The following is a 23,990-nucleotide window of genomic DNA, read 5'->3' as shown; positions in this document are numbered from 1 at the left end:
GCTATGATGGACTTGGTGACTTCAATAATAAATACTCATAGTCCTACTTGGACAGATTGTCGCCAGCTTCTGAATACTCTGTTCACCACTGAGGAAAGAAGAGACATAATTGAAAAGGCACAGATATATTTGCGTGAGCAGGCCAGAGTGGGAAATATTTTTAATATTGACCGTCATCTCCAAGATAACTTTCCCTTGGAAGATCCTAATTGGGATCCAAACAATGCAATTCATCTGGCCAGACTTACCACTTACCGCCAGACGCTTGTGCAAGGTATCCGCAGGGCATGCCAGAAGCCCACTAATATGTCTAAAGTCTCAGAAGTAGAACAGAAACCAAATGAGAGTCCGGGAGACTTTTTAGAGAGGCTGCAGGAAGCCTATCGTATATGGACTCCTTTTGACCCTGAAGCCCCTGAAAACAGTAGAATGATTACTGCTACATTTGTGGCCCAGTGCGCTTCTGACATTCGTAAGAAAATTCAGAAATCAGAAGGATGGGAAGGGATGCTGATGAGCCAAATTATGGCCATTGCACGCCGAGTTTATCGGAATAGGGATGAGGCTGAGAAGCAAGAGAAGAAGAAGTGGCAGAAGGAAAAGATGGTAATGCTAGCCACAGCAGTGAAGCAAGACTACCGCCCCTTAAATGGAGGAAGAGGGCGGGGAAGGAATCCACCACTGGGAAGGAATCAATGTGCGAATTGCAAGAAGGAGGGTCATTGGAAGCGGGAGTGTCCTGAACCCCTGAGGTTGGAAGAAGTACGCCCAGGCCCAGGCCCAGGCCCAGGCTCCGGCCCAAGAAACCAGGGACGGGGACGGGGAATGATCCGAAATGGAAGATATCAGAGACCTGGACAAGGACAGAGTAGAGACAATTTCATTGGACTGGCAGAGGAGGATTTTACCCAAGACTAGGAACGACCGGACTCCATAAAGTTAGGCTTCCAGGAGCCCACGGTCACGATTCAATTAGGAAGCCATTTAATAGACTTTATGATTGATACTGGGGCTGAATACTCAGTACTCCCAGAACTATTGCAGAAAAAGGCATCCAAAAGTGTAGTCATTAAAAGTGCCACTGGTCAGTCAGCTAAGAGGTCTTTCCTCCAACCTTTGGAATGCCAGATTGGGGGACATCGTTTAACCCATCAGTTTTTGTATATACCTGAGTGTCCAACACCTCTCTTAGGTAGAGATATGCTGTCCAAACTGCAGGCCCAAATCACCTTCACTCCTCGAGGTCCAGAAATGAAACTGCCATCAAAGGCAGCAGGAATAATTACCCTCTCAGTACCTAAGGAACAATCATGGCGCCTAATGTCAGCCTTGCAAGTCCAACCCACATTGGATACAGAATTAAACAAGCTCCTCCGAACCCTACAGGTGCCACCAGGAGTATGGGCCGAAAATAGCCCACCAGGAATGGCCAAGAATATAGCTCCAATTGTAGTAACCTTAAAACCTATGGCTACCCCTGTATCTGTAAAGCAATATCCTTTACCCCGGCGAGCAGCAGAGGGCATCCAGAAACATTTGGACCGCCTATTAAAATATGGTCTGCTTAAGCCCTGCCAATCAGAATGGAACACACCTCTTTTGCCTGTTCGGAAACCTGGGACAGATGAATACAGGCCAGTGCAGGACTTGAGGCTCGTAAACCAGGCTATCGAGACCTTGCACCCAAATGTACCAAACCCATATACCCTGCTGAGTTTGATCCCACCAGAAGCAACATTTTTTACTGTATTGGACTTGAAAGATGCATTCTTCTGTTGCCGGCTGGCACCACAGAGCCAACCTATATTTGCCTTCCAGTGGGAAGACCCTTTAACAGGAACAAAAGGCCAGCTAACCTGGACAAGATTGCCCCAGGGATTTAAAAATTCCCCAACTTTATTTGGCACTGCCTTGGCGAAGGATCTAACAAGTTACCCCTCAATACCTGGAGAAAAGGTGGTTCTGCAATATGTAGATGACCTTATACTAGCAGCAAAGGATTTTGATACCTGTAAAGAAGGGACAGAGGAACTGCTCCACTTGCTCTGGCAAGCTGGCTACCGAGTTTCCCAGAAAAAGGCACAGTTATGTTTAGAAAAGGTCAAATATTTGGGCTTTGACATCTCACACCAACAACGAGCATTGAGACCAGAGAGGAAAGAAGCTATTTGCCTTATCAAGGAACCTACCACAAGGAAACAACTTAGAGGATTCCTGGGAACAGCAGGGTTTTGTAGACTATGGATACCTGATTTCAGCAGTCTGGCCAAGCCCTTACATGAAAGCACTCGAGGTGCAGAGAAGGACCCATTCGTATGGGGACCTGAGCAGCAACAAGCCTTTTTAGTTATCAAACAACGACTTATGGAGGCCCCAGCCCTTGGACTGCCTAATTTGGAAAAACCCTTTCAGCTGTATGTACATGAACAGAATGGGATTGCAGCGGCAGTCCTGACCCAGAGATTAGGAAGTTGGAACCGTCCAGTAGCTTATTTGTCAAAACAATTGGACTCAGTAGCAAAAGGATGGCCTCCATGCCTAAGGGCAGTAGCGGCCACTGCAAGCCTTGTCAAAGAAGCTGATAAATTTACCTTCGGCCAGACGATGTATGTGAATGTACCTCATGCTGTTCTGACACTCATGGAATATAAGGGTAGTTATTGGCTAACGAACCCAAGGATGGCTAGATACCAAGGCCTATTGTGTGAAAATCCCAGGATTCATCTACGAGTAGTGAATATGCTCAATCCAGCGACTTTGCTGCCCCTACCAGAGGTAGATGATGAAGAATCACATGATTGTCTCCAAGTAATGGATGAAGTTTATTCCAGTAGACCCGATCTGAAAGATGAACCATTGAAAAATCCAGATGTTGTATATTATACTGATGGTAGCAGTTACCTGCATGAAGGTGCCAGACGAGCAGGATATGCTGTGGTCACCAATGAGGAAGTTGTGGAAGCTGAAGCTTTGCCTGCTGGCACCTCAGCACAAAAAGCTGAACTTATAGGTTTAACTAGAGCTCTGCAATTGGCAGCCGGATGTAAGGCAAACATCTATACTGATTCTAAATATGCCTTCTTAACCCTGCATGCACATGGAGCTCTATGGAAAGAAAGAGGTCTAATAGGAGCCCACGGGAAGGCCTTGAAATATGGACCTGAAGTAGAAATCCTGTTAGAAGCAGTATGGGCTCCAGAACAGATTGCTGTAATGCATTGCAAAGGTCATGGACGAGGAAGGGATCCAATAACCAGAGGAAATCATGCTGCTGACAAAGCAGCCCGAGAGGCAGCCCAAAAGCCTGTGGGAGGATTTATAGCAGCCCTCATACCAGAGGTAGCTCCAGAAGAAGTTAAACCTCACTATACCCCAGAAGAGAGGAAGTGGGCTGAACAGGAAGGAGCAGTTGTGAAGGACGGTTGGATGATCCTGCCGGACAATAGGATTTATGTACCTCATCATCTAGCAGGCACAATTGTAAGAAATTATCATGAATCTACTCACCTTGGCGGTACTGCAACCAGAGAGAGTCTCAGTCGGAAGTTGTATATTATTAACCTATCACAATTAGCAACTTGCATTTCACAGAAATGTGTTCTTTGTGCTAAAAACAATCCCAGGCAGGGACCGGTACAACCTCCTGGAATCCAACATGTGGGATATGTCCCCATGGAAAGTCTAATTGTGGACTTCACAGAGCTGGTCCCTTCTAAGGGATTCAAGTATCTCCTTGTGTTTGTAGACACTCTTACCGGATGGGTTGAAGCTTTTCCCACCCGAACTGAAAAGGCACGAGAGGTAACTAAGAGACTCCTCACTGAATTGATCCCGAGGTTTGGATTACCTAGATGCATTGGAAGTGATAATGGGCCAGCGTTCATTGATCAAGTAGTACAAGAAGTATGTCGAGTCCTACAAGTGAAATGGAGACTGCATGCAGCATATAGGCCTCAGAGTTCAGGGAAAACTGAAAGAATGAATCGGACTCTGAAAACCCAATTGGCAAAATTAACCCAGGAAACGGGATTGGGATGGGTAGATGTGTTACCCATAACACTGTTTCGTGTTCGGTGTGCACCCACAAAAAGACTTAAGTTGTCACCTTTTGAGCTCCTGTATGGGAGACCGCCCTCCTTTGTTCAGGATATTCCAGCTGACCTTAAACAAATAGGAGACCATGTGACACAGGGACAAGTGCAATCTCTCTCCCGTGTTTTTGTTTCTCTTAACAGGTGGGTCCTCGAGCGCACGCCGTGCAGCATTGCCGAGCCGATTCATCAGTTCCAGGCTGGCGATAGCGTATGGGTGAAAGAGTGGAAACGTGATCCACTCGCACCTAAGTGGCGTGGACCTTACACCGTCTTGCTCTCTACTCCAACAGCGGTGAAGGTAGCTGAGGTGACCCCCTGGATTCATCACTCTCGTTTGAAGAAGTCTGAAGGCAGTTGGACGTGCAAAGGTGACCCCTCTAATCCTTTAAAACTGACTCTCTCCAAAAACCCCTGTATCTAGCCCTACCGGGAACGGGCTAGGTCACGGGCAACATTAGACGACCGGCCTGCTGCAGCCACAACCTGGAAGCTGGCTGACCTGCGCACGCCTGAAGCTTGAGGAGCGTCTGAACCAGCGACTGTGAACGGGAAGATTCTCTTATACAATTGATTGACTGCCCCCTTGTGGAACAATTATCAGAGATATTACTCACTGGGGATCCTCGGGATATATGTTTTGGTCTTGGTGGTTCCCCATTTCTGTCACTGGGGGAATTATATTGGGACTAATAGTTTTATGCTATCACAATAAGGTAATCTTTTGTAGAAGGAATGCATATGCTAGACATCAACATGATTTTATTATTAATCCTGATCCCTTGGGAAGGGGAAGGGTCCTTGAATCTGACCAAATTTGCTAAATATGGATTCAGCCATGACCACAATATGTGGGTAGGTTTAGCTGAAATGGTAGCCAATGTTGCAAATAGGACCAATTGCCTTGTTTGCTCTCTTGGGCCAGATGATTCAGAGGGAGGTATGCCCTTATTACCGATACCATTAGATGCCATTGGTATGGTAAGCGAAATGCCACACCAAACAGAAATACAGAATTTCCCCGGATGGAACTCAACTAAACCATTACGAGTTATACCTGTACAAGGGGAATTCTGTGTACATAAATCATCAGATGCAGCTGATTCTACCATGATAGGCTCTTCTCATTGTCACTATACTTGGGATTATTTTAAGAATAGTCATACCTGGGCACACGGTACTACCTATCGAACTCGGAATACCTTGCCCTGTGCACCTCCTTTTATTCATGCATGGAAAGTGGTATGGAACATAACTGTGACAGAAAAAGGCAATCTAACATACTGCACTGTGAACTCTCTACCTCTTTTGATATTTCGCCTTCTGTACTCCACGTACCAAAAACCTCAGACCCGATGGTTGTGGTGGATATGTGGAGAATGGGCATACAAGAAACTCCCTTCCAAATGGAGTGGGACTTGTTTCCTGGGATGGGTATTACCACCAATGTGGATTATGCCCACTAGTTCGGCCAAGCGAACACGAAGGAATGCTGATATTTCTCGTATAGCAGGAGGAAGTACCCAAAGTTGGAGCGGTACTGATGATTGGCCACCAGAGCGCATTATAGCCTATTATGATCCTGCCTCCTGGAATCCTGGTGAGCTCATACAAGGGGCACGGGATCCTATTTATAATCTAAACAGAATAATTCGATTGCAAGCAGTAGTGGAATTGGTAACCAATGCAACGGCCCAGAGTTTGAGACTTATTGCACAACAGTTGGATGAAAGTAGAGCCGCCATTTTGCAGCTGAAAATGGGAATGGATTATGTACTTGCCAGGCAGGGAGGCCTATGTGGAGTCTTGAACTTGACAGGGAATGCCTGTTGCTTTAACATTTCTGATAATGGTGAGGCAATCCGTGTGTTGGCTACAAAGATGGAGAATATAGCACATGTCCCAGTACAAACATGGGAAGGATGGGATATGGGATGGCTCACCAATTGGTTACCTAATGTCACAGGACTCAAAGGGATACTATTGTCTTGCTTGTTTTTCTTGACAGTAGTGGTAATGGTTTTATGTATGATGCCATGTATCATTTCATGTTTTAGAAGTACAATTAGCAAGATGGTTTCAAATGAAACTCTACCTCATATCATGGCCCTATACAGAGCTTTACCTCAGGAACATGATGAAGGTCAAGCTATCAAGGACACTTGGTATGAAGGTCCTTGAGCTTGAAAGGGGGGAATGAGGCATCTGAATATAGACTGTATTTTTAATTAAGGTTTATATTGACTTATATCTTGATCAGGTTCATAAAGTCTAAAAAGGGCTTGAATTCACAAATGTTTCATGCCAGGCAGAGAAAACCTTGGCCATTCTCCTAAGACAAGGGGCCCCCCTTGATTTATAGCAGAAAACAATTCTCAAAGTCGTAAAAGCTGGAATTACAGACTAAGAGCGAGGACATTGACCTACATGTTACAGGAGATAAAAAAAGCAGAGATAAACATAATTAGGAATGAGTAAAATGATACCAATGTGCCTCCCAGTAAAATGAGCCAGATCTTCTCCCTAAGGTTAAAAAAGCCACGAGCAGAAAGCTGGCAGAAAGAGTATTTTTTTGAGAAGTCTTTTCAAAAGCTGTTTCTTAAACTGAGAGAGTTAAAAGAGCAATAAATATTGGGAACAGCTAAAGAGGAGAGCAGATGGCTGAAGGGGGGGTAAACTGAAGGGGTTCCTTTTAAAAGCTGTTTTTTACTGAGTTCCTTCCTTTCTACTTTGAGAAGCTTTATTCTTTTAAAAGGTTACCTATGATAATGTATGAAATATATTAGCTTAAATATATTGGCTTAAATGTAATTATGCAAAGGATTTAAGAAATGCTAGATTCTTATTTCATATAGTTGTAAGAGTTGTATTTATCCTGAAATTAAGTCAGTCACCAGCCTAGCCCCCCTGCCAGACAAGAAGACGCCATCTGGGCGCTCCTGATATATAGTTGTCAGACATTTGTTTAGAAACCTTCAAAATGAAGGAGATCTTTCAATGTTGATGTGAAACTCAAGATCCTTGACATATGTTTAAGATAAAAATTTAAGATTAACCATTTGTTTTAGAAGGCAATAGGGCGAAGAGGGCAAGAGGTGAGCTGGTAATTAATATTCCTTGTTGAGACACATGTAAGATATATTACTACTTATTTGTCATTTATAGATGTAACAATATATAGCTCTTTGTGCTCCATATAAGGACAGGAGGATGTGGGTGTATCTTTTAGGATTGGTTATAGCAATCAGCCAATAGGAAATCCAACCAGGCTGATTGGACAGATGCAGCCACAGGAGGAGCAAAGGGGGCTGGATTAAAGGGAATATAAGTGCTGGCCATAATGGCAGGAGGGCAGGCCAGAGCTTGGTAACCATATACCACTGTGCCTCTCATTTATTTGTCTGACAAATAAATTATTATTTTAATTTCTCTATTGCTGCGTTGAATATTTCATTCCAGCTAAGCGTTAACCACAAGCAGGGTGCTACACTACCAAGCATGCTTTGCAGGGAAACAGGGAAAGCAATTATTTCATTACATCCTTTATAATGCAAATGAATCATACAACTATTGCATATATATATATATATGCAAAGCAGGAGTCATGAACAAAATAAGTGGTCTCTTTCTCCTTAGCAGAATTAATTTCCCTTTATTTCTGAATAAGGGAAAGAATGCTAGATAGCAAACTGTTTACAAGAAAACTATTCCCCTATTGATCTTCCCCCTTGTTCCTTGTTCCATTTTGTAAATATCAAATTCAGAGAGCTAATGACCCCAAACATCAAGGAATAACTAGCCACTCTTGAAGAGACCTCTATTAAGAGAGGAAGTAATCAGCAGTGAAAAAGTAGGGCATGAAGAAGGATTCCCCCCCCCCCTTTAAGTATTAGAGAATGAAATGGGTATTTTACAGTACAGGCCTATGTATACCTACTGACCAATAGGGGCTGAAAAATCCGCTAATTTTTCATGTCTCAGTTTCTTCTCTTTTTCCCAATCTTAAATCCAGTTCTACACCATTCCACAGCAATTTGCATTAAAAAAGAACAAAACACACACACACCAAAAATCCTCTGATCCACCATTTTAGTGAAAATTTCTCCTAATACATTTTAGCACACAGTTTCGGCTAATATACACTTCTTTTTTTGGCAAGGCATTGTCCCTAATATAATGCAGATTTGTATGTTATTTGCTCTACTAACATTCACTTTTGTGCATGCTCAGTTGGAGGAATGCATTGCAAAATCCAGCAAAATGCAAATTTTGAAGAATAGCTGTGTTTCGCTTTGCATATTGGCCGGAAGTATGGATTAGGTAGTCTCTCATTAAGTTCTGCCTCCAACCCTACTCAGAAATTAAGCCCGCTGACTAATGTGGCTGCTTCCTTCGAATGGGTGGTTTGGATGACAGCCCTGACTTTCAGTCCACCCAACCTCCCCAAATGTGCTTTGCAATCTGGACTCCAATTTCAGGATAATTATTTTATGAATAAGCTGAACGTAGAATGCAAAGCAAAATATCAAACTTTCCTTTTCAAAGGAAGGTTTGTTTATGAAAATCCTTTCCAGCTGAGGGCTTACTTATTATTTTGTGACAGAAACAGAAATGGAGCATTAGGTAAAGATTTACAGAGCACAAAGCTGTTATAAGAGGCTTACAGGTGAACAAATTGCATTTTCTTTCTTGCATAAGGATTTGAGCAACAAGGAAAGGAACCTAAACAAAGATTTGGGAGTGTTTTTTGAGGTGGGGAGCAATTCAATAGTATACTGCTAATACAACAGACCGAGACATACAGTGGTTAAGAACTTAATTCGTTCTGGAGGTCAGTTCTTAACCTGAAGCACCACTAGCTAATGGGACCTCCCGCTGCCGCCGTGCGATTTCTGTTCTCATCCTGAGGTAAAGTTCTTAACCTGAGATTCTATTTCTGGGTTAGCGGTTAGTCTGTAACCTGAAGTGTCTGTAACCTAAAGCATCTGTAACCTGAGGTACCACTATACGAAATTAATCCGTTCCGCGAGTCTCTTCATCTTGCGGTTTTCTCGTCTTGCGAAGCACGGCTATTAGCGGCTTAGCGGCTATTAACGGCTTAGCGGCTTTAAGAAAAAGGAAACAAACTCGCAAGAGCTCGCAAGATGTTTCGTCTTGCGAAGCAAGCCCATAGGGAAATTCGTCTTGCGGAACGACTCAAAAAACGGAAGACCCTTTCGTGTAGCGAGTTTTTCGTCTTGCAAGGCATTCGTCTTGCGGGCCACCACTGTACCTATTAAGTAGGTTGCAATGTGGCATTCCTGGGTCCTGACTGAAGGTGGCGCAGTGAGACACCTGGCTATTAATCAGAAGCTTGGTGGTTCAAGTTCACCCAGGGACAGCTCTGAGCAGGGTTCCAGCATTGCAAGGGTTTGGACTGGATGACGCTGGGATCCCTTACAACTTTACCCTTCTATGATTCTATCCCATGATTTATTTTGGGAGTCATACTGCCTATTTGGATTATGAAGAGGGCTTTTGAAAAATCAGAGTTGTTAATTTGAATTCTTTCCTGACCTTCACCATAAGGTCAAGCCCACATGAATAATTCCTGATCTCCTAGTAGCACCCATTTTGTATTAACCCTTTTATAGGAGCATTCTAATGTTTGTAGGATTATTCAGGGGTCAGCACACTTTTTCAGCAGGGGGCCAGTCCACTGTCCCTCGGACCTTGGGCGGGGGGGGGGGGGAGACAGACGAACGACAACGACTATCTTTTGAAAAAAAATAATAATGAATGAATTCCTATGCCCCACAAATAACCCAGAGAAGCATTTTAAATAAAAGCACACATTCTACTCATGTAAAATCACGCTGATTCCCAGACTGTCCATGGGCTGGATTTAGAAGGCGATTGGGCTAGATCTGGCCCCCGGGCCTTAGCTTGCCTACCCATGGACTATATCCTGTAAAAGAAGCAGTAACATTTGCCAGGGGGTTTCTTTCAGTTTATGCATATCACTTATTGTTCCACATACTAGGTCTGAGCACGGGACAGAAATTTTAATCCAATTCAAGTTAATGGAAACTCTTTTGTGGATTTTAGCAGACTTTTGTTCAGGCCCATGCAACACCTTTCAGCTATGCAAAAAGCAACTTTATGGTCTTTCTTGGGATGGGGATAAAAAATACTTAAACTTCCAAGCTGCAGTGAAGCCTCCTTTCAAATTATGTAGTAGATAATCATTTGTTTGTTTGGGTCAAACGTCAAAAGAAAGGTAACAGAAGAGAGGTCTGTTCTACACAAGAAGCATTACCTGTGCTTGTCATTCCCTTGCTTATTCTATAGCAGCTTTCTCATGAAATGGCAGCAGAGGGAGCTATAGGACAGGTAAACTCTAGATTTTATCTACGTAGTTGCACAGAGATGGATCGTAGTCCTTTGCTCACAGCACCTACAAACAACCAAACCAGTCACAACTCAACACCAAAACAGATGTGTGGGATCTGTTACTGGTGACCCAGTGTTTTGGAGGTGTTTTACTTCACAGTAGCCACAGGGCCCTGTGATCAAAACAGGCACAAGGGGGTGGGGTGGACATTTAACCTTTCTTCCAGATGGCTCCCTTGATCTGGATTAGAGGTAAAGGTAAAGGGACCACTGACCATTAGGTCCAGTCATGGCCGACTTGGGTTGCGGCGCTCATCTCACTTTATTGGCCGAGGGAGCCGGCGTACGGCTTCCGGGTCATGTGGTCAGCATGACTAAGCCGCTTCTGGCGAACCAGAGCAGCGCACGGAAATGCCGTTTACCTTCCCACTGGAGTGGTACCTATTTATCTACTTGCACTCTGATGTGCTTTCGAACTGCTAGGTTGGCAGGAGCAGGGACCGAGCAACGGGAGCTCACCTCATCGCGGGGATTCGAACTGCCGACCTTCTGATCGGCAAGTCCTAGGCTCCGTGGTTTAACCCAAAGCGCCACCCGCGTCCCATTGATCTGGATCACATGTTGTTATTCCATTAGCGGGAAAATAGCAGCAACAGACAGGTACCTGCACATCCCCACCCCAGAGTGGGGGCCTGCAGCTGCTTCCTGGCTGCTAATTTTGGTTACGAAAATAACACCAGAGAATTGGGTTCAGTGTTTGCTCTGATTCAGCACTCTTGGGGAAAGCAGCAGGGAAATGGAAAGCAGCTCAGACCCATGCTAGAAAACACAGGACAGGTGGAAAACTGCTCAGACCCATGCCTTCTAGGCATGAGACAAGCAGAAGTGTGGGTCTAGAGCAGGGTTGGGGAGCCTTCTCACCTGGAATGATGCATTCCCTTCTGGGTGAGCCTGGGAAACCTGGAAAGCCACTGCCAGTCAATATTTTGATAGTCTGTATTTCCCCCCTATTTTTCTAATCCTTGCACAACCATCCTATTTAATTATTTTTATATTTGCTTTGTTTTTAAATGGTCAGACCTTTGGCACACCTTCACCATCACCACTGCCCAGCTGTGATTCTACACTAGTGTTGCTGTGTGATTGCCACACACACAATTTAATAGCAGCTACACCGACAGGGCACTAGTAAAACTTCATAGGGCTGCAAGCGTCCCACAATAAATGACGATGTTCAATTCAAGCCCTGTCGATCTGTGCAGCTCCCTTTCTGTTAGCCATGGATCAGGAAGCAGAGTTGATACGTTTAGCATAAAGCATTAATATTCCAATTGTGCTGCCTCAATTCTACTGCACGTAACGTGTCTCATTGACTTGCAAAAAATGCCAGCTTTGTGTTTGAAATCTAGCATTTATCATCCCACGGGAGGAGTGCGGGAATACTCAGTTTACCAACTGTACGTTGCTTTGCTTACTAAGGTCAATCACTGTATTAGGTTTCATTTAGAGTCCTTTTTTAAAAACAACAACAAAACTTTGGTTTAAATGTGAGGTTTAAAGTCCGGTCTTACTGAAGTTTTCAGTTTTTGTTTTAATCATCGCTCATCATCGCCCTCATTCTTAAACAGCAAATAGAAAAATCTATGGCTGCGGTTTTCAGATGCTGGTAATTTAATGCCTCTGTTCTTCTGTATCCTTGATTGAAACTCAAAGGCTCCTTTGGGAGGGGGGTTGTTGTTTATTAAAAAGTAATCATAGTTGTGAAGCTCGAGTCAAAGTAGGGTAGTAGTCTAATCCAACCTTCTTAAGAAAGTCAGGATCTTCTGTTTCCAAACCTGATAATCATGGAAAGTAAAGATTTTTCAAATGCTCTTATGCTGATTCATCTGTTAAAGACAAGAACATTTGAAAGACCTTTCTGGAAGTGTGCTTTGTCTCCAGCAGTGTTGAGGCATATGCCACTGTAAAACTCACTTACAGAGCAAAGAGGGGACAGCCATTCCCTGTTGCGTTTCTCCACAGCATCTGATTATTAGAGGAATATTCCCTCTGCCATGGCTTAATAACCACTGGTAGAATGGTAGAGTGGTATTGCAGTAGCGTCACTATTATAATCTGATAGAGGATAAAGTCTTTGGAGTGATCTTGACCCTGTGCTTGTCGTTGCCCCAGTTGAAGTTCACCTTCATGTCTTATTATTTGTGGTGATGGGGAGATCATTCTCATCTTTCCTTGGAGGCATTTTTGCCTCCAAGACAGGTTCAAAGCTGCTGAGAAAATTTAGATTCTGGCGGTGATGAATCTTGTTGTTATTAACAGGTGTGGAAAACCAAGTACAGTAGTACCTTGGGTGTCGAATGGCTGGGCTCCCAAACAAATTGGCTCCCGAACGCTGCAAACCCCGAAATAAATGCTCTGGTTTTTGAACGTTTTTCGGAAGCTGAACATATGACATGGCTTCCGATTGAGTGCAGGAAGCTCCTGCAGCCAATCAGAAGCCGTGCCTTGTTTTTGGAATGGTTCCAGGAGTTGAACGGACTCCTGGAATGGATTAAGTTCGACAACCAAGGTACCACTGTACTAACTTTCCAGTATGAGTTTTCCGATTCAGGTTTAAACCCCAGATTGAAGTTTAAAGACCTCTGAGATGGCTATGGATAATTATTAAGAAGTGTGTGGGTGAGAGCAGGGGGGCATCATTAATTTCAACAGAGACCATAGACTATGGAAGCACTTTTCAAAATGTTGCAGCGTGTTTATAAGCTGAGCCTTTCATGAATGTTTGTATTGTGGGAAGCTCTTCTGCATCAGCAGCTGCATGACTGAAAGGCGATGGTTTTTAAAGCCTCCAGAAAGCTTATTTAAGGCTCAATAATGGCAACCCAATATTATACCTTTGATTATTAGCAACCATTATGAATTCATTTTTAGTATTCTTGATTGGCACAATGTACAGGGTTTTTATATGGGAAAGCATTAGTAACTCAATCTTTCCTGCTGAGTCACATATACTCTGAGAAAGAAACTATGAAAGCTAATGATAATGGTTTCCATAATCATGCGAAAGTTAAGAGTGGCAATCATTCACTGAAACGAATGCAGTCGCCCCATTATTTGTAGTATTGATGTTGCCATCAAGCATTCTCTTAATAATTAGGAAAATGGGAAATAAATAGAGAGCAAATGTAATCTACAAAATACAATATTCCTGTTTATATTTGAGGTAAAAGTACTTAATCATTATCTACCTTTTTGGGGGGAGCGCTTTTGATAGAACCAACTCCTTCATTTCCCTCATGCAAATAAAAAACTGTTGCTCTTTGGAGGAAAGTAATTGAAGTAAATTAGTATGTAGCAAATGTATTCCTGCCTTACAATTATATTCCATTCACTTTGCCATTTAGGAGAAAAATATGCTTTGCATATTAATGATTAAGCAAATGTAAGAAGTATTCAGGGAGGAGGGGTGATCCCTCCAAGAGTTTATTTCACTTACCTGATTTATTCTTTAGCAGCAGTATGAGCTCATAAAGTTGACTCCCCACCCCCAACTTGCGTAGGCCTGTGGTCTGTGCTTTTCTTTGGTGCCTTCAGGTGATGCTGTCAAATGGCAATTCACTGCCTTTGCTCAGATTCAGCTGGAATTCTCCTTTCCGCTGCCTTCCAAATGGAGAAATGCCAAAAGGTAAACTTGTCACGAGGTGCAATTTCGTAGGGTGGAAGAAAAGCAGTTGAAATGGGGAGCGCAAGATCTGCTTCTAGGGTGAAATCGATATGCTCACTGGGAGGAAAACCAAGAAATCATAGATGTTTGGACTTATTTCAAGCAGCAAGCAAGATCCCCTCATTGTTAGGAAGGAACACATGCGCTGCAAACTTTGTGAGGAAAACAATGGTTTAATGGTAACTCATGAAGGAGTACAGCAGAGGTCAGGGAACACTCCAAATGGGATTTTTTTCAACTCTCTGGAACACACATTTCAGCTATCCTGCATTTCTTGCAGGGCTGCAGGACGACTCTGCTGGAGAGACCAGAGGCAACTGGACAGGACAAATCAAGTACCTAGCAGTAATATCAGGGACGGATAATTTGCTGCTCTATTTGGCATTCATTTTTCTTCTTCTCCCATCCCCATCTTGTCTCATGGGCTCTTCCTTCTGGATGTTTAGCCTTTGATATGAATAACTACAATGGGGAATGTGGTCTCCTTCCCTACCCATACATTTATCCTATGTGTAGGTGGCTGAAGAGGCAGCAAACAGAAAGTAACTGAAAGTGAATGAGAGCAATGTTGTGAGATAAGCCCTGTATGATGAAGCCACAGCCAGTAAGCTAATGGCAGAGAAGGTACTATGCCCTGGTGTTGTTGGGAGAGCAGGGTCTGTCCAAATGCTGTCCTTGGTGACAGCAAGGCTTTTCTGGGTGGAATCCTGTGGAAGTGGGACAGCTTGGGAGAAGGGATGCACTCAAAACTGAGATTTTAGACTAAGCCTTCAGTCCTAACCCCACTTATCTGGGAGTTTAGATGTGGGATAAAATCAGTATAGTTCACATCTAAAAGTGAACTTCACATCTCCTCAAATATGCGAACAGAAAATGCTCCCTTAAAATTTGCAGTTTTCTAAATTTGCTTTGCAGAAAAGGGGATTTGCTTTGCAGAAATGTTTGATTTTGGCAAAATTGCATTACATTAGGAGACATTAAAATGCTGATGTAATTTCAGGAGGATTTTTTTTTTTAATTGCAAACTGGAGATGTGGAGAACTATCTTAACTATCTATAAATAATTAGGCAAAGGGTCTACCAGCATCAGCACTTGTGGAGTTTGAAATCTCAGAGCTTGTAGAGGACACTCCTGTCTCCCCATAGCCAATTCTCGGGTGATGCAGTGCTGCTTTGATTATTTAAGGAAGGAAGGAAGCTGGTTTTAGGAGACCCAATACCAGCATGTTGGGTTGGGTGCAGGGAGAGGCAGCCCTTTGTCCATTTCATTGTGGCTTTTTACTAGATCGCTCCAGTTTAAAATGGAACCATTTGAGTCATCCATTGCTCTTCCTGATTCGCTTCCCTGCTACTCCACATGCAGCTCCTGGGTGATCTTGGGTTGGGAACCAGTGTGGTGTAGTGGTTAAGAGCGGTGGACTCATAATCTGGTGAACCGGGTTCGCTTCCCCACTCCTCCACATGCAGCTGCTGGGTGACCTTGGGCTAGTCACACTTCTCTGAAGTCTCTCAGCCTCACTCACCTCACAGAGTGTTTGTTGTGGGGGAGGAAGGGAAAGGAGATTGTTAGCCGCTTTGAGACTCCTTCGGGTAGTGATAAAGCGGAATATGAAATCCAACTCTTCTTCTTCTTCTTCAGCAACTGCTGTCTGTCTTTATCTTCTGCAGCTGAGGAGAGAGGAAAGGAAAAGTACTTGGCTTCCATTCCTCTTGCCCCATCCCTCTTGGCACAGCTAAAATAGAGCTGAAAACTCAGGGGGTGGCTGCCTCATTTCTAGATCAATATTAGCCAAACATGTGAATCAAAACGAATTCGTTCTTCTGAAGATCAGCTTGTGCTGAAAACTTTTTTTTAAAAAAAGAAAAACCTTAAACAAAACACCCTCTTTCATTTCACCCCTACACGTTTTCTGAAGGATGGTGGCTGATGATACTGTAACACGTCGAGTCAGTTAAAATAACTGTTCAATATACCGAACATGACAAAGGCAGGGACTGTGTTAATATCAAAACTGCCTACTCCTATTTGAAAGTTCAAATATGTTAGCATTCATCTGTCTCCTGTCACTTTGGCTTTTCTTCATCTCTGGTTTTGTGAGTGATATCCTCAGAGGGAAAAGATTAAACTGCAATAAATATTTATGCCAAAAAATTCAATCCAGGTAGTTCTCTTAGCGTGTGCCCCTCGCTGAACGTGCATTTTATTTAGGGAGGAATCGTCTCAGGATAAAGAGCAAAGACGGAGAGTGGCTGGACCTGTTTCTCACGAGAATCCATCTCAGTACTGCTTCTCTGTTGGATTGCTGTGCTAGGAGTGGTCTGGGGCCCAGCATGGTTTTAAAGCATATGGCTTCCTCCCCCAAAATCCTGGGGAGTGTAGTTTGTTAAGGGTGCCAGAAATGGATGAAGTAAAAATCCATTGTGTACACCAGGGATGGGAAACCTCTTTCTAGCTGAGGGCCACACTCCCATCCAGGCAAGCTTCCAAGGGCCACATGTAGGTGGTGAGCAGGGCCAGAGGTAGAAGTGGGCACAACAATGAATGTATGGTAGTTGTTGTGTGCTGCCAATTAAAGCAGTTCTTTCCAAGGATATCAGGACAAAAGGAATGAGGAGGTGGAAGGGGAACCAAAACAATTTTATTAACAAATAAACAGTAGGCATGCAAAGCATAAAATAAAACATACCCAACAGGGGCTACCCAATCTCCCCTTCAGCTACCCGGAGCCCCAGGTAGAGCAGCAGGAGAAAGACCTTGACCGTCGGTCCTTTGATCTGGGTAGAAGCTCTCTAGGCCCCTCCCACCTGTGGTTTTTATAGCCTGCCTTGATGTAATCAAGTGCACCTGGCATTACTCATGATTAGACCCTGAGATGGAATTAATACAGAGCGGCTGAGAGTCTCCCACTACCTGCAGCCAGCATCCAGCCAGCACAGAAGAACCCAAAGAAACTCCCGACAGGTGTGTGAAACACAAGAATCCAGCAGACCTCAAACTGGGGATGTTAAAGGAAAAGGGACATGCCACCTAACTCCTCGAAATACCATTGTCTTCCGCATTTCCACTGCACTTTGCTACACACACACACACGATACTCAATCCAGACAAGCAAGTGGTTTCATCGGTGTTCAAGGTTGATTTAAAACCAGCAAAGGCTGGGGGGAGTTCTGAGAGCTAGACAGAGCGGTCTCATGGTGTTAGGATGCTGTCAGCAGCTCCCAGCTAGTTGCCCAGGAAAGTATAAAGATAATAAAAAGTTTCTTATAGTCCTTTTTTATTTCAGTCTTTACACAGAGAGGCTATAGAACCCAGCCTCTTGGATAATGGCATGGTCCCGAGTGAATCTCCATCCCCCCTCCCGTCTCTCACACTTCCTCATTTGTCATCCTCATCACCTCTACGGGTGCTGCTGAGTGCCATCTGTCTTCAAGCTCTTTGCTCTCCTACTTTTAAGGCTCACTGGGTTCTGGGAGATGGGGGGTCAGGAATGGTTTCTAATGACAATGTGTCAGCCGGGTGTTGCTCTGGCTCTCCCATGATTTCCCAACTTTCCCCTTCATCTGCCTCTGAGCTGCAACCTCCCTCAAACCCCTCTTGTAAATCTATACTGTCTTCCTCTTCCTCCTACCTGGAAGGGTCAGGGTGGAGAGGTGGCCTCCACCATTCTTCCCCTGCCCTGTCCCCGACACATGACCAGACACCACAGATGGAAAAGGTCACATCTCCCTGGTAGGGGGCTTGCTTTGTACCCAAGAGGTCTTAGGTTTAGCCCCAAGCCTAACCAAAGTGGACTGGGAAAGACCCCCTGTTTGAAACTCTGGAAAGCCATTGGCAGACAGTGTAGTCAATAATACAGCCTCGGCCCAGTATACCTGAAGGAGTGTTCCACCCCCATTGTTCTGCCTGGACGCTGAGGTCCAGTGCCGAAGGCCTTCTGGTGGTTCCCTAATTGCGAGAAGCAAAGCTCCAGGGAACCAGGCAGAGGTTCTTGGTAGTGGCGCCCGCCCTGTGGAACGCCCTCCCATCAGATGTCAAAGAGATAAACAACTAGCTGACATTTAGAAGACATCTGAAGGCAGCCCTGTCCAGGGAAGTTTTTAATGTGTGACATTTTAATGTATTTTTTAATCTTTGTTAGAAGTCGCCCTGAGTGGCTGGGGAAACCCAGCCAGATGGGTGGGGTACAAATAAATGATGATGATGATGATGATTACCACCAAACTAAATGGAGCACTGATCTGACTCTGTATGAGGAGCAGCACATTGACCGTACATTTGCTAGAAGTGTAGCTATGTGTGGGTGAAAATATTTGCGAAGAACAACCTCTACAGATCAAGAAAAAGCAGCACAAAATGCTCTTAGAGTTAGACATTAGGCTTTTAAGCGGTTGTTTGACCACTGCCTTTTTATATTGGGGGGTATAAGTAAAGGGCAGTGTTAGGTTTGAGATCCCTCGCTTACCTGAACTTAATAAAAGCACCACACGTCGGATGGATCAAAAATGAAGTGGTTGTTAATTATTCAGCACCAGATCTATTTATGGCTTATTTCATAAGAATCAAGACGAAACAGCCTTAGTTTATGTGGCAGGGGAATTAAATATTTAAAAAAGAAAAAGAAAATACAGAGCAGTTATTGTAGCCTGCTGCTAAGGCACATAAAAATTAATCCACTCCGTTTTAGAGGGCAATTAGTATGTCAGATACTCACAAGATGTGTACAAATCTGTGAATTTAAAATGACAAAACGACACAATAGTCTTGATTAGTGTGAGAGGAACACATTGGATTGCTCCTTTATATCTGTGTTAGGAAGAGAGCATCCTTGGCTCCCCCTTCATCTTCCATGCTGAATTTAAGAGACTTTGGTTTCCAAGGTTTTAGCAGTTTGTTGTAGTATATCTTAGTCTACTTTATGCCTCTTCACCCAATGATTTTATATCTGGGCCCTCCTCCCTCTCCCATCAGCAAAACACAGTGATTTCTTGGCAATTGCTGTGCAGCAAGATCAACATCAAGCTATTCACCTACTGTTAGTAGGTTTATTATTATTGCCCTGCTTAGTGCTTTTTCCTAAATATTTTCTGTATGCCTGCAAACCTTGCTTTCCTCTCGAAGTCTTCCAGTAGTACCTCCATCTTCTATGTTTACATTTAAGGATACACAACCAGGAAAAAGAATTTGCTATTGCATGTGCAATGGGACGTCAAGCTTCTCCTATGCACCCTTCTCCTGTCCCTCAGATGCACCTAGTTCTGCTCCAGTGTCTCCCAAGTCATCAATGGGGAGGAGATAATGATACCCCTTTGTGTGAGTGGATGGCTGCTCGTGCTACATTGGATCTCATCCTCCTTTTTTTCTCTGCAATGGATATGATTTTCAAATCTACAAGGAAAACATTATCCGTGTAAATACAGTCATACCTCGGGATGAATACGCTTCAGCTTAAATATTTTTGGGTTGCGCTCCGCGGCGAACCGGAAGTAACGGAGCGCATTACTTCCGGGTTTCGCCACTCACGCATATGGAGACACTCAAAATGACATCATGCGCATGCGCGGAAGGGGTGAAATGCGACCCACAGACGCGCAGTCGCGTCTTACATTCGCTTCAGGATGCGAATGAGGCTCCAGAACGGATCCCGTTCACATCCAGAGGTACCACTGTATGTTGGTTTGCACTATGCAAACTTGAAATGTATAAAAGCTGAAGATGTCTATACAGCATTCCAGGAAGGCAATGCTGTGAGAAATTGTCTACATGTTGTGGTGAAATGCAGCACATGATAAATCCTGTATAAAATCTTATTCAAAAGTCACTGAGTAGAGTAATTGGTGAGCCTGCATCCGATCACTGTCTCTCAGCCTAACTTACCTTCTTATCAGGGGTAACTTTGTGATTAGACGTTACCCCCATACTACAGGATGAACAAATTCAGTAAACACGTATGTGGGAAGGCATGAAAATGAGTATGCTAGCTCCACCCTATTGCAGATATTAATATTGTGTCACCTGAAGCAACTGGATGCATAAAAACTGACTCCTTTTGGAGTAAAAAAAATGTCCATACCCATAATTTTTATTCTAAACTTTACTGGCATAACTTTCTTCAAAACTGAGCAAAAAAACATTAGCCTGTTTTCCAGCCCCAAGGTTGTGAGTCATTAACACATCCTTCTCCCACAGAGCTAGGAACAAAAGACCAAAGACCGTCTCCCCAAGATGCTGCTTTACAACTGAATAACCTCCCATGTGATCTAAGGTTAAACACTCACATGTTAGAGCAGAGAACAAAAACAGTTCATTATCAACCCATCTAGGTGCTTACAGAGCTCTTCTTGCTCTTCTTTAGCTTCAATGGCATTTTCCGGTTAAACCCTTTCAGCGATACACACAGGCATTCTTCATTTCAGTGTGAATTAAAGAATTATACTTTAATGGACACCCTCCCTCCCGGTCCTCATTCTAATTGCCCTCTACAAGATGTAGGGTGGATCTGTTGAAGTAGCGAGAGTCCTGTACTTGCGGAAGCCCCCTGCTTGCTTTTGAACCCTGGAAAATAAAGTTTCTAAAATGTTTGGGGAGCAACCACAAGTCAAGGAGGCTCCCCATTTCAGGAGATTGCCCCCAGCTTGTCCCAAGCTGATCCGAGCATCCTCCTACCCTCCCTCATGTGTTTAAAGAACACTGCTTGAAGAGGGCTAGTTCTTACAGTAATCTTTAGAGAAGAACATAAAAAGCTAAATATTAATGCACTCATTTTGAAGCACCTGACAAAGAGGTCCTGTTGATTGTGCCAGAGTCTTCTGCACAGAGGTGCTTAATTGCTTACGGTACAAACGGTGCTATTCTGCAGAGCGCAGTTGTGGCGCCCCTTGCTCCAGTGTTTGTCTCGAACCCATTACTTCCTCTCTGTTGGGCTGCAAATAACAGTTAGATTTTTTCTTATTAAGGGGAGGACAGTGTTATTGAAATGTTCCGCAGGGCTCAGCCAGATGGTGCAGGTATGGGAGAGCTCATTTGCCTTCTAAACCTGTGGCATGGGGAGGCTGGAATCAAAGCAGCCCTCTGTGTGATGATACATCTGATAAAGGATATTCTTCAATAGGATAGCAGGTAAAGGGCCCTTTCATAGTACACCGCTCACGTACATAATCACAGTAGGACACCCCGCTGCCTAGTAAATAAAAAATGAGCGCCAGCAGTTTATACGTGAAGTGGGTTTTTTTTTTCTTGGAGGGGAGAGGGGGTGAATTTCCTGAGGAAATGGAAAGGCATCCTATGTAATTAAAGGCAAAGAATGGACAGATGGGATGCCCTGCGTAACAGCAAATGTTCTCGTATACCCTTTATCCTCCGCAACAGCATTCTGTTCACCCACTGGGAGAGAAAGGGAATGATCTGTATTTGTTGGGCACGGGCTGAAATACTTCTGTTCCTGTTTCAGTAGCCTTTAAGTACCGAACAGATGTTAACTTCAGGGTGTTTTTATCAAAGCAAATATATGGGGCGGTTTTTAAATTATTTTTTTTAAAAAATGAAGTTAACTGTAACTTTGCCTCGTCAAGGCTTGCAGTTTTGTTCTGGGAACATGGGGCTCTTTCCAAATGAGGGGGAATCCGTTCCAACTTTGCGGTGTTGTGTAAAAGTGCTTTGTTTTGTTTTGCTGGCAAATGTCTACAAAGCGCTGTTTATCCCCTGGAATAGAAGCAATATTTGTGAACCGCAGCCTGTTGACATTAGTGTGTTTGTGTGTGTGGGGGGGGGGTCCTCATGGGTTTTTAATGGTGATGGGTTGCTGACTTCACTGCTGACATTCAGTAATGACTTCAGGCAGCAGAGCCAGTAGACAGAGAAAGGCACCTGTCATTTCTGGAGCTGGGATTTTCTTTTTTGACATTCTCGAGAGACGTACTCCTTGACCCGGGCCATTTAGCCTGGGGGATGGTTCCATTTCTCCACATGTAAATTAGGGTGTAAGCAGACACGATGTTCAAGTTTGGTGGAAATGGTTTGAGCATGCCTATGCTGCATTCAGAAACATTTGGGTCATCCTCTGTTGCAAAGGTGGAGTTGGCGTCTTCAAACCACACTTAGGCTGCCATTCAAATCACAATTACTTAGAAAACAAGCCTTACCATGGGACTTACTTCCAAGTACACATGCATATAATTGCGCCATTAGACATTTGTGGGTACCAAGCTTTCTCAAAGTGCTTTGAGGCCTGATTCACAAATAAGCTGTGTGGGCGGCCACGAAAAACACAACTGTGTGGAAGCTTCTCCAGGCGATAAGCTGTTTGTGTGAATGACACCCCATCTGGTTCCAGCAATTTTTGTGTGAGCGCAACTTGTAAAATAAAAATAAAAATGCAGATTTGCATTGGCAAGGGAGGAGAACTCACCACATGAGAGACTTTACACAAACAGGAGCTGTTTCCACGTGTTTTTATTTCACCCACATGGCTGCTTACATGGGCAAATCAGTCTAAGAGACTTCTGTAATAAATGCTTTGCACAATTTGATTCTACCCAGTCTCCCAAATCTACAAAGCCTAATCCTTAAATGGCCAATATATAACAATAAAATTTGACAGAGACCAGTATTCAACAAAGATAAAATTAAAGATGATATAACAACAAATTAACTTGTCTAAATCCTAATCAAAATCCTTATATGACCAATATATGACAACAAAATTTGTCAGAGTCCAAAAATGTTTCAACCCAATTGGTCTTCTTCAGTGGTCAGAAGAAAATTATCTTTACCACAGATAATCAGTCCATTGGCCTTCTCTTTCTAAATAATATGGTGAGCTGGCCAGTCATATAGCTCATGACTAAGATTACTATCTGCAAGTAGTATTGTTCTGAAAATTGTGTCCAATAAACTATACCTTTTGGGCATTTTTCAAATCTTAGTCTTTGAAATAGCGGCTATTACTGGCCCAAACAAGAACAGCAGCAAGACCAGAGACACCAATTTCCCAACGTGCCTGTGGCCTTTTGCCAACACTGCAGAAACTCTGAACACATACAGTGATGTGCTGTCTCCAGAAAACAGACCTGACAGGAAAATATCAATTCCGTCAGATCACTTATCATGAAGTATCCAGCCTCATGCAGCACTAGCTTAGCAACATGGTGAGGCCTCCAGTACAGCTGGTTTGGTCACTAATGTGTGCCAAAAGTGTGCAAGCTTAAGACTACTCTCTTTCTGATTGCTTCAGCACGCTTGCCAATTTAATGTAATCCGAGAACAACATTGTTTCACCTTTCAGCCATCATGACTGTCATGGCAATTATACTTTTCGAGTTATATTTTTATGGGCTTCCACTGACTCTAGCTTTGTCTGCCTCAGCTCTTTCAGAGATGCCTTCAGGTCATAAAAGTCTGCATTTGCTGTGTGTTTTCTCGAGGCTTGGCGCAAGACATGGTGCCCCATGAAAAAAGCAGGTGGACTATTCTGTCCCCCCCTCTACCTCTGGTGGCAATCTGAGTGCACCACTCTGAGGTCAAGGTTGCCCCAGAGATTGTTAGTCCAACACAAAGGTGGGGTGAGGGTTGGTGGATGGTGATGGGAAAAGGAATTATCTGTGGGACTGAATGTAGGTATGTTTGAATATTTTTAGGGATTGTATGAAAGGTATGTTTGTATGCTTGCATATTCGCAATATGTGTGTATTTAATAAAAAAGAAAAAAAAAGGTTGCCCCAGAGAAAGCCTGTGTCACCACTGTGTTTTTCTACAGTAACCACTTCAATTAACTAAAGTTACTTGAAACCAGAGGTGGATTTAGGGC

The 23,990-nt window shown here is 43.6% G+C and overlaps 1 long non-coding RNA gene across 1 annotated transcript in view; it reads right to left on the bottom strand.

The window, feature by feature from the left end:
• LOC144327306 (uncharacterized) overlaps positions 1–23,990 on the bottom strand; it is a 390,895-nt gene that overhangs the window by 285,460 nt on the left and 81,445 nt on the right. The window lies entirely within an intron of this gene.

This window comes from Podarcis muralis, chromosome 3 (genome assembly GCF_964188315.1).
Source record: "Podarcis muralis chromosome 3, rPodMur119.hap1.1, whole genome shotgun sequence".
Taxonomy (NCBI): Eukaryota; Metazoa; Chordata; class Lepidosauria; order Squamata; family Lacertidae; genus Podarcis; species Podarcis muralis.
The sequence above is the reverse complement of the archived record's forward strand: the minus strand, read 5'-3'. Positions and strand labels throughout refer to the sequence as shown.